This window comes from Micropterus dolomieu, linkage group LG01 (genome assembly GCF_021292245.1).
Source record: "Micropterus dolomieu isolate WLL.071019.BEF.003 ecotype Adirondacks linkage group LG01, ASM2129224v1, whole genome shotgun sequence".
Taxonomy (NCBI): Eukaryota; Metazoa; Chordata; class Actinopteri; order Centrarchiformes; family Centrarchidae; genus Micropterus; species Micropterus dolomieu.
This window is the reverse complement of record NC_060150.1, coordinates 35,190,289-35,202,716: the sequence shown is the minus strand read 5'-3', so window position 1 is coordinate 35,202,716 and position 12,428 is coordinate 35,190,289. Positions and strand designations below refer to the sequence as shown.

Genomic DNA, 12,428 nt, shown 5'->3' with positions numbered 1-12,428 from the left:
TAAGCCCTGGGTTCCCACATGAAGGGTGATGGCAATGACACACGTCTAGACACACACACACACACACACATATGAATGCACGTATCTGTATGCAGGCAACAAGAAAAAACTGAAATAGAAAACAAATCCACCCTAGTTTAATAACTGGGAGAACATTGAATGTTATGTGACCGAGAGGGCAGATAACGCCTTAAGCCATACGCTCCTCTCGCCATGAGGGGTAATGGGAACAGATGACTTTGTCTTTACCCGGAAGAGCATTCAGATCCACTGAGTGTTTGGAGGTTGAAGCCCTTCTGTTGAAGAAAGCAATTATCTTCTTCACAGCTGGGGGGCAGCTTGTTTGAGTCAGTCCCAGGCGTTCTTGGGTGATCCTGGGTGAGCGAGATTCACAGAGACCTTGTAATCGTATTGTACGAGGCCCTCACTCGCATCAAAAGGCCAAACAACAAAATAACATTTTTGGCGAGCAAATTACTGTGGAGAATTCTCATTGGAAGTCCCCTCGACCTTATGCAGCAGCATTCCTTTGGCGTCTACCGTGACTAATCAAAGCAGTTTCTGGGGTCAAAACAGCAGCTCAGTTTTTTAGTGGATGGAAGTCACTTTGTGGAAATTATATTTTGTTTCTATTGCACACTTGATTTACAGTGCATTTATGTCACTGACAACTTTGCTCAAACATTTAAGCAACATTGCATGAGTCAGTTCACCTGGATTGAGGTTCTCTCAGGGCCTGCTCCTTCGGTAGCTCCTTTGAGGCGAGCAGAATGGCTCTCTCCAGATGAGAGAGATCAATAATTAACTCTAACCTCTGTGAGCTGTGGTCACCGTGGAAATCAATTGAATGCACTTCTCTTCAGGTAGCTCTGCAGATTAGCAGTGGATTCTTCTGACAAGTGAATAAAGAAAAAGAATCATAAGGTGCAGCTCTTGCTCGAACATGTGGCTATTGCTTCACAAGCATTTACCTTCTTTGGAACCAGTTATGAGGTACACATATTGAAAGGATGACATAGATGTATAATTTCTGCTGAAGATGACATGTTTGTAATAGGATACTGCAAAACATTTACATGAATATTTAATATTCTGGTTACACTTAAATTAGGCTTGCACTTAAGTCTTGACCACAATGCAAAGTCACACTTTTTCACAGTGGAGCCTTTTGAGTTAAATGAGAAACTGGAATATCTTTTTTCCTCCAATGTATTGTACTTGATGGATATAGCACCTGTATTCTTGCATTTTTATCTCTATAATTCTACAGTGTGATTTTTTTGTTTCTGATGTGGTGTTAATGCATGGGGTGTGGCACTTGGACATTGACTATGGCAACTTCATTATTCAATCAATCGATCAATCCAATTATCATTAATTATACACCTGTGCTTGGCCGACTATGGCTGCGGTGGAAAAGTGAAAAAAATTGGCTTTCCTAACCACTTGTCCAGGACCTTGATGAAAAACGCTACAAGTGCAAGGGAAGATGTGAAGGAGATTTCATAAGGACATGGAAAAGACAACCGCAGTGCTCAGAGAATCCGACTGCACTAACTTACTAAATTCACTAATTTACTTTTCGGTGCATTCCACTACAGGGGGATTCAGTGAAACAAAATTTATACTATTTTGTTATGATAATTATATTGGAAATTGGAAATTCCATATAATTGTTTTTGCCAATCACACAAGGACTTTCATACTTTCCTGGTTGTGTCATTTTCATGACACAACCAGGAAAGTATGAAAATCCTTTCCTGGTTGTTTCCTGGTTGTGTCATAAGCATAAAATAGGTGCTCTGTAGTTTCTACATTTACGTGGGTCTGCTATGGTGAAAGTACAATGCTGCGTTGTTGTAAATGTTGCTGCCGCAAGGATTTGTGGGATAGCATTATCTCCTTTCCTTTCTTAAAGGATGGTCCAGTGTACCCTATGCTGAAGGAGGTAAGAAAGGAAGCAATGAAGCACCTTTCTAGCTTTTTTCAGAGAATTTGACCAGCTCTTATCATGGCTGCCACATTTCACTCAGTTAGGAACCTTCCTAAGCAAAAAAAGACTATTATTATACTACTATTTGACTGCAGCCGATATATGTTGTTTGCCTTCCTTTGTGCTCCAGTCTCTGTTTTTCCTTAAGAAGTGTGCTGTCCTAACACTGAGAAGCTCTTGATTCAGCCGTATAATGTTTGGACATGTGCAGAGAATATAATTTCAAAGTAAATGTGGTCACTTCACCTCCTCTGTGGTCCTGATTGAATTGCACATTACAGTAAAATCCAGACAATGCAGCCTCATTTGCTTCTAATTTAGTGAATTTCCTCCTCCCCATAATTTCCGAGCAGCAGCGGTAAATAATGATTTTATGTAATTGAGCCTGCCACTCATCTTTATGCAGAAGCCAAGTATACAGGAAGAGCACATTTCCTAAACAGCTGAAATAATTTATATAATAGCATTTAATGATGACATCCTTGTATCCAAGGGATTTGATTCAATCTGTTCGTATTCAACAGTATACAATAGTATTATTGACACACATAGGGATACATGTTTGCTTAAAGAATTTAATTATTAAAAAACTATTACAATGACTAATCAGAGTTTAATAATGTATGCATTCTAGTTATTATAGAATAGAATATATTTTTGCAGAAAACTATAATCAAATATAAAATTTTACATTAGGTTGTGATCATGGAACATAAAAACCAAAATGATTAGAAAACCTGAGGTACTAATTGATAAATAAATGAAGAACCAGTGGTGGAAAGTAAGTAACTGCATTTACTCAAGTACTCTAAGTATTTATGTACGGCAATATTGAGGTACTTCTATGCTACTTTATACTTCTACCCCACTACATTTTAGGAGGACGTTCACCACTTCATTTATTTGACAGTTATTTATTAAAAAAAAAAAAAAGCTTGTAAAATACAACACATTAAATATTAAGCTATTGGCTTCCGACATTTTTGGATTGTTACCACTCACATTCCAATATCCCTTATTTTCATATACCCTCATAGTTTTTGTTGAAAACTGAAGCAAGAACTGAAAGAGTTGAAGGCATTGTGTACTTACTGTATTTGTGTGATGCTGAGCAATCAGGATGTTCTCCTCACCACTGCATCAGAGCTTTTAAATACTGTGGGGAGAGAGCGATTACCCAGTCTGTCTCCTAATGCAGGCAAGACGCTGCCCCTTGTGACCAGATGACTCTCATGATGTTTTCACAGAGACGAAGGCAAGCCCCATGTTGTAACATGATAGGAAATTTGGTTGGAACACATTAAGCAACAAACATGATACCGCTCACATTGAGTATTAGTTGATTTGAGTGGATGCTTGATACAAAAATAAATGGTCACAGTGCAAAAGGTGATTTTAAATCTTATGCAGTAATGGTTTAAAAGTGTTTTTCCTTTTGTGCTAATTTAAAATTTGACACTTTCCTTCCACTAGAGAAACCTGAGCATGAGTTCATGTACTAAACAGCCTTTGCGATCATTTCAAGTTTGCAGGGCTGACCTTATTATTGTTAGTGCTTGAACGGCAAGGCTCCCTGACATTTTCAACGAAAAAAAGAAGAAACCATCCAGCTACACATGACATACTGTATTCCATTTATCAAAACATTACTCGAGGGAAGAAAACAATTACCTTTACTTCAGCTTTTTGGGACGGGGCCTGTTTCTCTTAAACCAAGTGACTCTTGACGACCTTTAGGACCTCCTTGTTAATTGTGAGGATTACTGAATGTTCTTCAGGGATTCTTTATCAGGTAGGATTATCAGATACAGTATGTCATTAATTAAGGATTATACTAGTATTTCTTCCAACAATATCATCAAGGGAATAAGTATCATCTGAGATTGCAGATTGGTCATTGACTACACAAAATGCAAATTCTGGATGACACCCCACCTGACTTAAATGTACAATGTGTAATATTTGGCCAGAAGGTTAGTTTAAAATATAATCAACATAATGTGAAGAAGTAACAACTCTGATGTCATGTCAAAGATGTCTATGTTTTGGGTTGCAGAGATATTAACTGAAGTTAGCATGCTAATCAGCTAGCCTCAACAAATCCTGTACCACTTGCTCGTCAAGAGGCTATAGTGAGTCACTGCAGCGTCCAGTCTGCCCTCAGTCCAACATGAGAGGACAAAAAATTAGAGCTGGCCTGAGGGCTTGTCAATTATTGCTGCACGACCTACTCCCTCTTCCTCGCGCTACTCGACCTCTTCTTTCCCCTCAACCTCTGTTTTTTTGTCCTCTGCCACCACTTCTTCTTCTTCCCTGTCTCTGACCGGACAGACTGTGTGAAATCGTCGTTGTGCAGGGACACAAAGGAGGATTAAGCGCCCCGAAGTGCTGCCCGCTTCCTTTCGGTGTTCAAATTAACCTACTGGGCTGTTCAGAAAGAGCGAGCCAGTGTCGATACAGCCGTGAGCGAATCTGGAAAGAAAACTCTGATAATAATAATAATAATAACTGATAATCTATTAAAAATGATCAAAATCTGCCTATTCACTATAATTATTAAAATTAGTTTGTTAAATTACATTCTTATTCCACACATTTGTCAGTTATGTGTAAACAGAGTGACAGACAGGAGCTGGCAGGAGAGAAGCCCCTCCCCACAGATCATCACACAAGGCAATGGTCCTTTAAACTTTATTTTTGCCGTAGAAGCTATACCTGCTAATTGTCAGTTGGGCCTTCAAAGTTTAATTTGTGAGGTTATAATAAAGATAAGCTCTAAATGTGATTAAAAAAGAACATAAGAGCAGAATCGCTTAGAGAATAGCCTGGCTGATGGGGAGGAGGAGGTGAAATGCTGCCTTCTATTTGTTTGGAGCATGTGGTCAGGAAATACAGAGTGTACCTTTAACCTCTTAATCAAAAAGCACTAAAAAAGAATTGCAACCACTGAAACAGATCTGATTTATGGCAGCTTTGTTATAATTAATGAATAAATAAATCTGCAAACAATTTTCTAATTTTATTAAAAATCTTCAAGTTTTATTTTGCTGCCAAACAACAAAGCACAAATCTATCCATCATAATAAGTGTCACCAGGTATACTTCATTCAGATCCAGAGTCCAGAATACATCTAATAGCTCAAAACTAATATTTGCCCGGTTATTGTACTCACCGGTTATTTTGAGATGGGCTGTTGTCCAAACAATATTTATTGAAAAGCCACACATACAGCAGAAGCCGAGCCAGTGCCACAAACAGAACAATGTCTTTCTAGCGGAACTTGATCAATTGCCTGGATCAGATTGTATTAGATAAATAAATGGTACCTGCAGAACAACATGGTTGTGTTTGTCTTGGAAATTATAATTTAATGCATAAAGGCAGAGATGGAAGAGAGGGTGGGGAAGATAAAGTCAGGTGCGCATGTATGTGCTTTGACTAAATTTGTTTCAGGGTTTGCCTTTAGGAGTGTTCCTGTGTGTTTAATGACAACATGATTAGAATATTCTGTAGTTCAGATGGAGGTTAGCATTGACGTGGCGCCTATGTCAGGCTGCTCCACCACACCTGTCGAATGATGCTGCAAATGCTGACAAGTTGGTTAGTGAGCTCTGGACCTGGAAGGGCTACTGGGGACTAAATAATGCATTTATGCCATGATGCAGAGGGCATACTGTACACTGTAAAAACCCCATTGCATAAAAAATGTAATTCCTTACATGCCTCCCCACATGTTCACTCATGCATTTCAAACCACTCTTTCTAATACACATGAAAAGTTTATTTCCAATATTACACATTTGCCCAGATTTACTTATTGAGTGTTTTGTTGGCAACCGAACAGGCATCACGAAAGAAATTTTTGTGACGTATGTCACCGTAAGAGCTATTTACAGTGGCGTGCTTGCAGTAGAAAAGCCTCTTATTGGTTTACAAATTCTAAAAAGGACAGGTTAACGTGTTTCTGTACGCAAAAACTGGCTGAGAACAGCAATATTCAGAGTGCTTTACCTGCAGATCTGTCAATCAGAAGTTCACAACAGCCTAAGTAGTGAGTGTGTGTGTTGGTGTGTGTGTGCGTGTGTGTGTGTGTGGTCCTGGTAACATGTGGCACTGCGTTGGTGTCGCATCACTTATAAATGAGGTAACCTCTTAAGAGTGGTGGTGTCCTTGGGGACAGTGCTGCAGACTGCTTTTTGACACTCTATTTGTCCCCTGCTGAAAATGTACTCAGCATGTTTGACTTTTCGCTTCTACCCCCACTGAATTCTAATCAAAAAGTCACTTACTTCATCCATTAAACTAGCGCAACTCTTTTATAACGGCTAAGCTCGTTTTAGAGATTTTCCTGCCTCACAGTGACGAGCCTGTCAAACACTGTAAATCACTCACACATTTCAATATAAATATGTTTGCACAGGGAATCTCTTTAGTCATACTGGGGATTAGATTCTTTCTAAGCATATAATTAAGAGCTCAAAGGCATGATTTTCAGGCTTTTCTGGATACATATTCTGGAACATATTTAAATGTCTTTTGAAAGAATAAAGCATGTGTGGTGCTTGTATTTCCCCGTGTATTTAAATAAAAAGAAGATGAAGAAGTAATATATAGATGTCCAGTTTCAAATTAAAAATGTCAAGTGAATTAATTACTTATTTTTTTCAAATTCCTTCATTGCACATTCTTAGTTTCCTTCTTTTCTTGTATTTCTTTATTTCCCTTTTTTTTAAAAACTATATTATGTATGCATTTCTCTATTTATCTTTTTTGAAAAATATAAAGTATATTTCTAAATTTAAAACATTGGGCCTCCAAAGACAGGGGGATATGGAAATCAAGTAAAGATAATTATGATATGGTATAAAAATAAAATAATAATAAAGCACAGATTTGTTTCAGAAGTGGGATTTTGACTATTCTGTCTTCTCTGCTGCTCTGAATTATATCTTAAAAGGGTATTTCTGAAGCTAACACTTGTTTCCCATGTCGGGCAAAATGTTTTTTTTGACAGCGTAACACTACATGTCGAAGCTATTTGTGCGTGACAGGTTTAGGGGTCAGAGCTGGATTGGACATGAGAACGAGCAGTTATATAGATGATGAAGCCTTCCTTCAGAAGACTTAAAAGTGTAGTTTCCGATTGTGTCACTGTATGTCTCCAAGCCCCAGCTGGTCTGACCTAAGCTGAGGTGAGCTCAACTGCATTGTCTTGAGACTACCGTGAGCTTTATGACTGCTGGAACCCCCCCTGAGGTCTAAATCCCTGATCCTGGCGCCTGTGATTATCTGTGCGGATTCGCCCAGGTCAAATTGGAAAAACAATCACAAGCTACACAGGCATCTGCTGCTTGTCAGGTCAGAGACAGTTTCATTTCTATCCCATCTCAGATACACCATCTGCTCAGTTTATAAGGCCATGCCCTCACACGCACGCTAAGTATTTGTCAGTATGGTGGCATACTATATACTATATATACTATATGGCTTATTTTCAAAGTCTAAAAAGTCCAATTGAAGCTCAAGCTCACTTGGCGACTAGAAATTGGAATAATGTATTGCAGTTTGTGATTTACTGTATATTCATATAATTTTCACATGGACTACTGTTGTCCTGCTTGTATCATAAATATTATTTTTATCATCATTTATGATGAGCTATGTCAAAGATTTGTTTTTAGTTTTGTTTTCACCCGAATAGACTGAAGTCACGCAGATTAGCAATAACTCCAGACCAGCACTGAAGAAGAGAAGGATGTGTGTTGCAACTGCAAGCAATAAAAGCGCTCATCTCCAGCAGCTGACGTACCTGGAGGACCACTTCCCCTGAGCCAGCCTTTAATCCTCTTTAACAGTATTCTTTCATCTGTTATTGCAATGCCCTGTGCCGATCATTAATACTGAAGTTACACTGACCGGGTGGGTCCTCTCATCCATAGCAGCTTACAGTGTCAGCAACAGTAAGAATCAATTCTGAGAAAACCAGCATTACAAGCAAACTATAATTGTCATTTGTTGCACGATCATCTGTGAGGAAGTCACTATACCATCACAAACAGAAATGCCAAAAGTGGTAATTAGCAATATATTGATCTACTGCCAGTCTTTTGTAAATTTAAGTATTTATAGTTATGCATACGTGAAGAACTATGGTTCAGTATTAGTAGTAGGCGATTCATGCATCATTGTTATAACTGAGCATTCGTATCTAATGGATGGTCGTAGAATCATCTTAGGTTTGATGGTATTATTTTAGAAACAGTTTACATCATTAAAAACAGGATTTTGACCACATTTCATGTTATCTCTTACTCTTTCACTTTAAAGTGGGCATGTACTAGTAAGCTAACATCTTTTTTTGTTGTTTTGTCAGTTAGCTTAGTTGGATAAGTGTTTCGTAACTAACTGAGCTAGCTGACACCTGGCATTTATAAGGTGTAAATATTTAGTTAACAGCTTGTCTCTTTGTAAGAACTGGCTGGTGTGTTTCAACCTGTTTTGATTTATGTGTAATCCTCCACTTACTGTAAAACTTCAATTAAAAGCATACTCCCAATTAGACACCTGTCCTTTTGACTGGCCTGGTGTGGCTACACGTTTTGACAAATAAATGCAGGTCTCAATGAGAAGGCTGGCCTGTTTTTTTTTTTGTTTGTTTTTTTTTTTAAATACAAGTTCTTTGGATGTATAAAACATCTTAAAGCCCACCGGGTCGCCATCTTAAGCTCTAAGCTGCTTAGATTGTGCATACCACTATAAATGTTTAAAGTTTTGTCAATACGGACATGCTACACATCCTTTAATCGTTTAAAAGGATGTGTAGCACAGTTTAATTGTTAATTTCACAGAAACAATGAGCACCAAAGTATTATTTATTCAGATTAACTGACAATTAAGGGCCTATCACATACACTCCCCTCCAAAAGTATTAGAACGGTAAGGCAAATTCCTTTGTTTTTGTTGTTCACTGAAGACATTTGGGTTTAAGATCAAAAGATGAGTATGAGACAAGAAATCAGAATTTCAGCTTTTATTTCCTGGTATTCCCATCTAGATGTGTTAAACAACTTAAGACATATCAGCTTTTGTATTTGTATTAGTCCACAGCATTCTTAGGTGAGCAAAAGTAATGGAACAAATAATGTTAAAGTAAATAACATTTAATATTTGGTGGCATAACCCTTGCTTGCAATAACTGCCTCAACCCTGCGACCCATCGACATCACCAAACTGTTGCATTCTTCATTTGTGATGCTATTCCAGGCTTTTACCACAGCTTCTTTCAGTTCTTGTTTGTTTCTGGGTGTTTCTCCCTTCAGTCTCCTCTTAAGGAGGTGAAATGCATGCTGGGTTAAGGTCAAGTGATTGGCCAGTCTAAAACCTTCCACTTTTCCCCCCTGATGAAGTCCTTTGTTTTGTTGGCAGTGTGCTTTGGGTCATTTTCTGCTGCATGATAAACTTCCTCCCGATTAGTTTCAATGCATTTCTCTGTAAATATGACAGACAAAATGTTTCTGTCCACCTCTGAATTCATTCTGATGCTACCATCAGCAGTTACATCATCAATAAATATTAATGAGCCTGTTCCAGAAGCAGCCATGCAGGCCCAAGCCATGACAAGCCATGCTTCACAGATGAGCTTGTATGCTTCGGATCATAAGCAGTTCCTTTCTTTCTCCACACTTTGGCCTTTCCATCACTTTGGTAGAGATTAATCTTGGTCTCATCAGTCCATAAAATTGTGTTGCAGAACTTTTGCGGCTCATCTCTGTACTTCTTTGCAAATTTCAATCTAGCCTTCCGATTCTTCCTGCTGATGAGTGGTTTGCATCTTGTGGTGTGGCCTCTATATTTCTGCTCTCTGAGTTTTCTTCGAACAGTGGATTGTGATACCTTCACCCCTGCACTGTGGAAGTCGTTGGTGATGTTACTTACTGATGTTTTGGGTGGTTTCTTCCCAGCTGTCACGATATTTCTGTCATCAACTACTGTTGTTTTCCTTGGCCGACCTGTTCGACGTCTGTTGCTCAGTACATCAGTAGTTTCTTTCTTTTTCAGGACATTCCAAATTGTTGTGCTTGCTATGCTCAATGTTTGTCCAATGGCTCTGGTCGATTTTTCCTTCTTTTCTCAGCTTGACAATGGCTTGCTTTTCTCCCATAGACAGCTCTCTGATCTTCATGTTGGTTTATCCTCTCTAACAGGAAATGCAGTCTTTATAGGTTTGAACCAAGGATGAAAACTTTGACTAGTCATGCAGAGCTATTTAATGTTTGGACAATCAACCTAAAAGGCAACACCTGGGCAACAAGAAACATCTGTCTGTCACATGTTCCAATAGTTTTGCTCACTTGAAAAATGGGTGGGTTCAAACAAAGGCTGGTATGTCCTGAGTTATTTAACGCATCTAGATGTGAATACCAGGAAATGAGAGCTGAAATTCTGAACTCTTGTCTCATACTCATCTTTTGATCTTAAACCCAAATGTCTTCAGTGAACAACAAAAACAAAGGAATTTGCCTTACCGTTCCAATACTTTTGGAGGGGACTGTAGTGGTCTTGGGCAGGTTAAACCAAGTCAATTGATGCAGCATCTGATATTTATGGAATTTCTCCTTCCAGTGCAAAGGTAAATCCTCATAAATAGCTTACTAAAGGCCGACTAGCACTAACTTGAGTCTAATAATTCCAGTTCCTCATTGGGGTGAGTTGTTCAACCAAAGGAAGGATTTTATATATCTCAGGATCTTGTTCAAGAGTGAGGATAAAATTAGAAGAGGGTGCAGTTGTGACTTGCTGACAGGTGTAGCGTGACCAGGGGTGAAAGGTCAAGCAAGTTTCCATGGCAGTACAGGTCGGGAACTGCCTCTGATAACAGACAGAACGACCAATAAACAGTGCTCTGGCTGTCACTTCGACAGTATATTGTTGGCTGTCCCTTTCAGTTAACAATGGTAGTTGATTTGACTTTGAGAGCAGCAGCAAGTGTGGAACAAGCGGGAAGCTTCCGGTCAGCAAACTGAGTCGAACGCGAAGTCCCTGAAACTGGCGTTCTGTCAAATTGCCAGCAGGGGGCGACTCTTCTAGTTGCAAAAAGAAGTCCGGCTCCATTACAAATAATGGCAAAATGACCCTACTTCTCAGCTGATTTATTACCTCAGTAAACACTTTCATAATGAGTTTATGCTCTAAATAAAAAAATAGACCATAAAGCAGAGTATGCTTCAGGGCAGGATTATCTATAATTGACAAGTCGTTACCATGGCGACCTGTCAATCAGGCTACAATGACTCACAACCACGGCACTGTGTAAATTTAACCAGCGCTATTGAAAAGCGTATTAGGAGTTGGCTGTTCACTTTCTAGTGAGTACATTTAGTTTTAAGCCTGTTGTTCACTAGACAAAATTGTCAGCCCTAAAATGACAGTTAACGTGAATTACAGATGCACCTAGCTAAGCAAGCTAGCTAGCTCCACACGGCCGTTAGCTCCACCGTCTCGTCTAAATATAGTCACGTCTGGTGCCACTGATTGCAAAAAATCAACATGGTGGCGCCCCATCGGCCAGACTTGAGGCTTCAAAACAGCAGTCCACAAACTGAGTGACGTCACGATGACTACGTCCACTTATGTACAGTCTATGATGTGGAATGACTTATAACCGTCAGAGATGAAGAGAATAACTGATTTCTGTACAGGGACATGGAATGAAATGTAATGAATTATATTAACAGTCACTGTCAGTTCAAGTAAAAGCATCTGCTTTCAGTTTGCTTGGAATGTAAAGCCCTAAAGCAGGCCTTGTCTTTCAACAAGAGATGGTATTAAAAAAGTACTAGCACCTATCTATCACTGTATAGAGAAAATGGATGTTCCATAAACCAAAAACACTCTTAAGGTCACCAGGGTATTTGTAATGTCTTGCCCACTGTGACGAGCAAAAAGATGTACAAATGCATTCTTTCTCATTTAAGTGCCACTTAAAAACCACAGTTGACAGCGGAGGTGACACAGGCTAGATGTGTGTTATGTACCTAGTGGAACAAAACTTGGTTTCAGAAGTGCAGAATGGGCACATTAACATCAGGTTAAACCAACATTTGGGAATGGGAGTGACGCCAAGATCATTAGAGTGAGAGAGCGAGTGCTGGGCAGCGTTGGGTTACATGTTGTCGACCCCAGACCTGCCCTGAACCTGTCTGTCAGAGGAGAGGTAGAGGCAGAGAGGAGAGTGACTGAGGAGGAGGAGGAAAATACTGATGAGTGACACATTTTGACACGCAGGCTTTGCTCAATGGCGTCCATTCAGCTGGACACTGCTGCTTACTTTGGCTTCGGAGGAGAGCCTAATCATATCTGATTGTATTAGAGGCATTTCAAGTCACACAATCATTAACGAGGGGGGGGGGGGGGGGGGGGGGGGGGGGGGGGGGG

The 12,428-nt window shown here is 39.4% G+C and overlaps 1 protein-coding gene across 10 annotated transcripts in view; it reads left to right on the top strand.

The window, feature by feature from the left end:
- sulf1 (sulfatase 1) overlaps positions 1-12,428 on the top strand; it is a 123,603-nt gene that overhangs the window by 41,815 nt on the left and 69,360 nt on the right. The window lies entirely within an intron of this gene.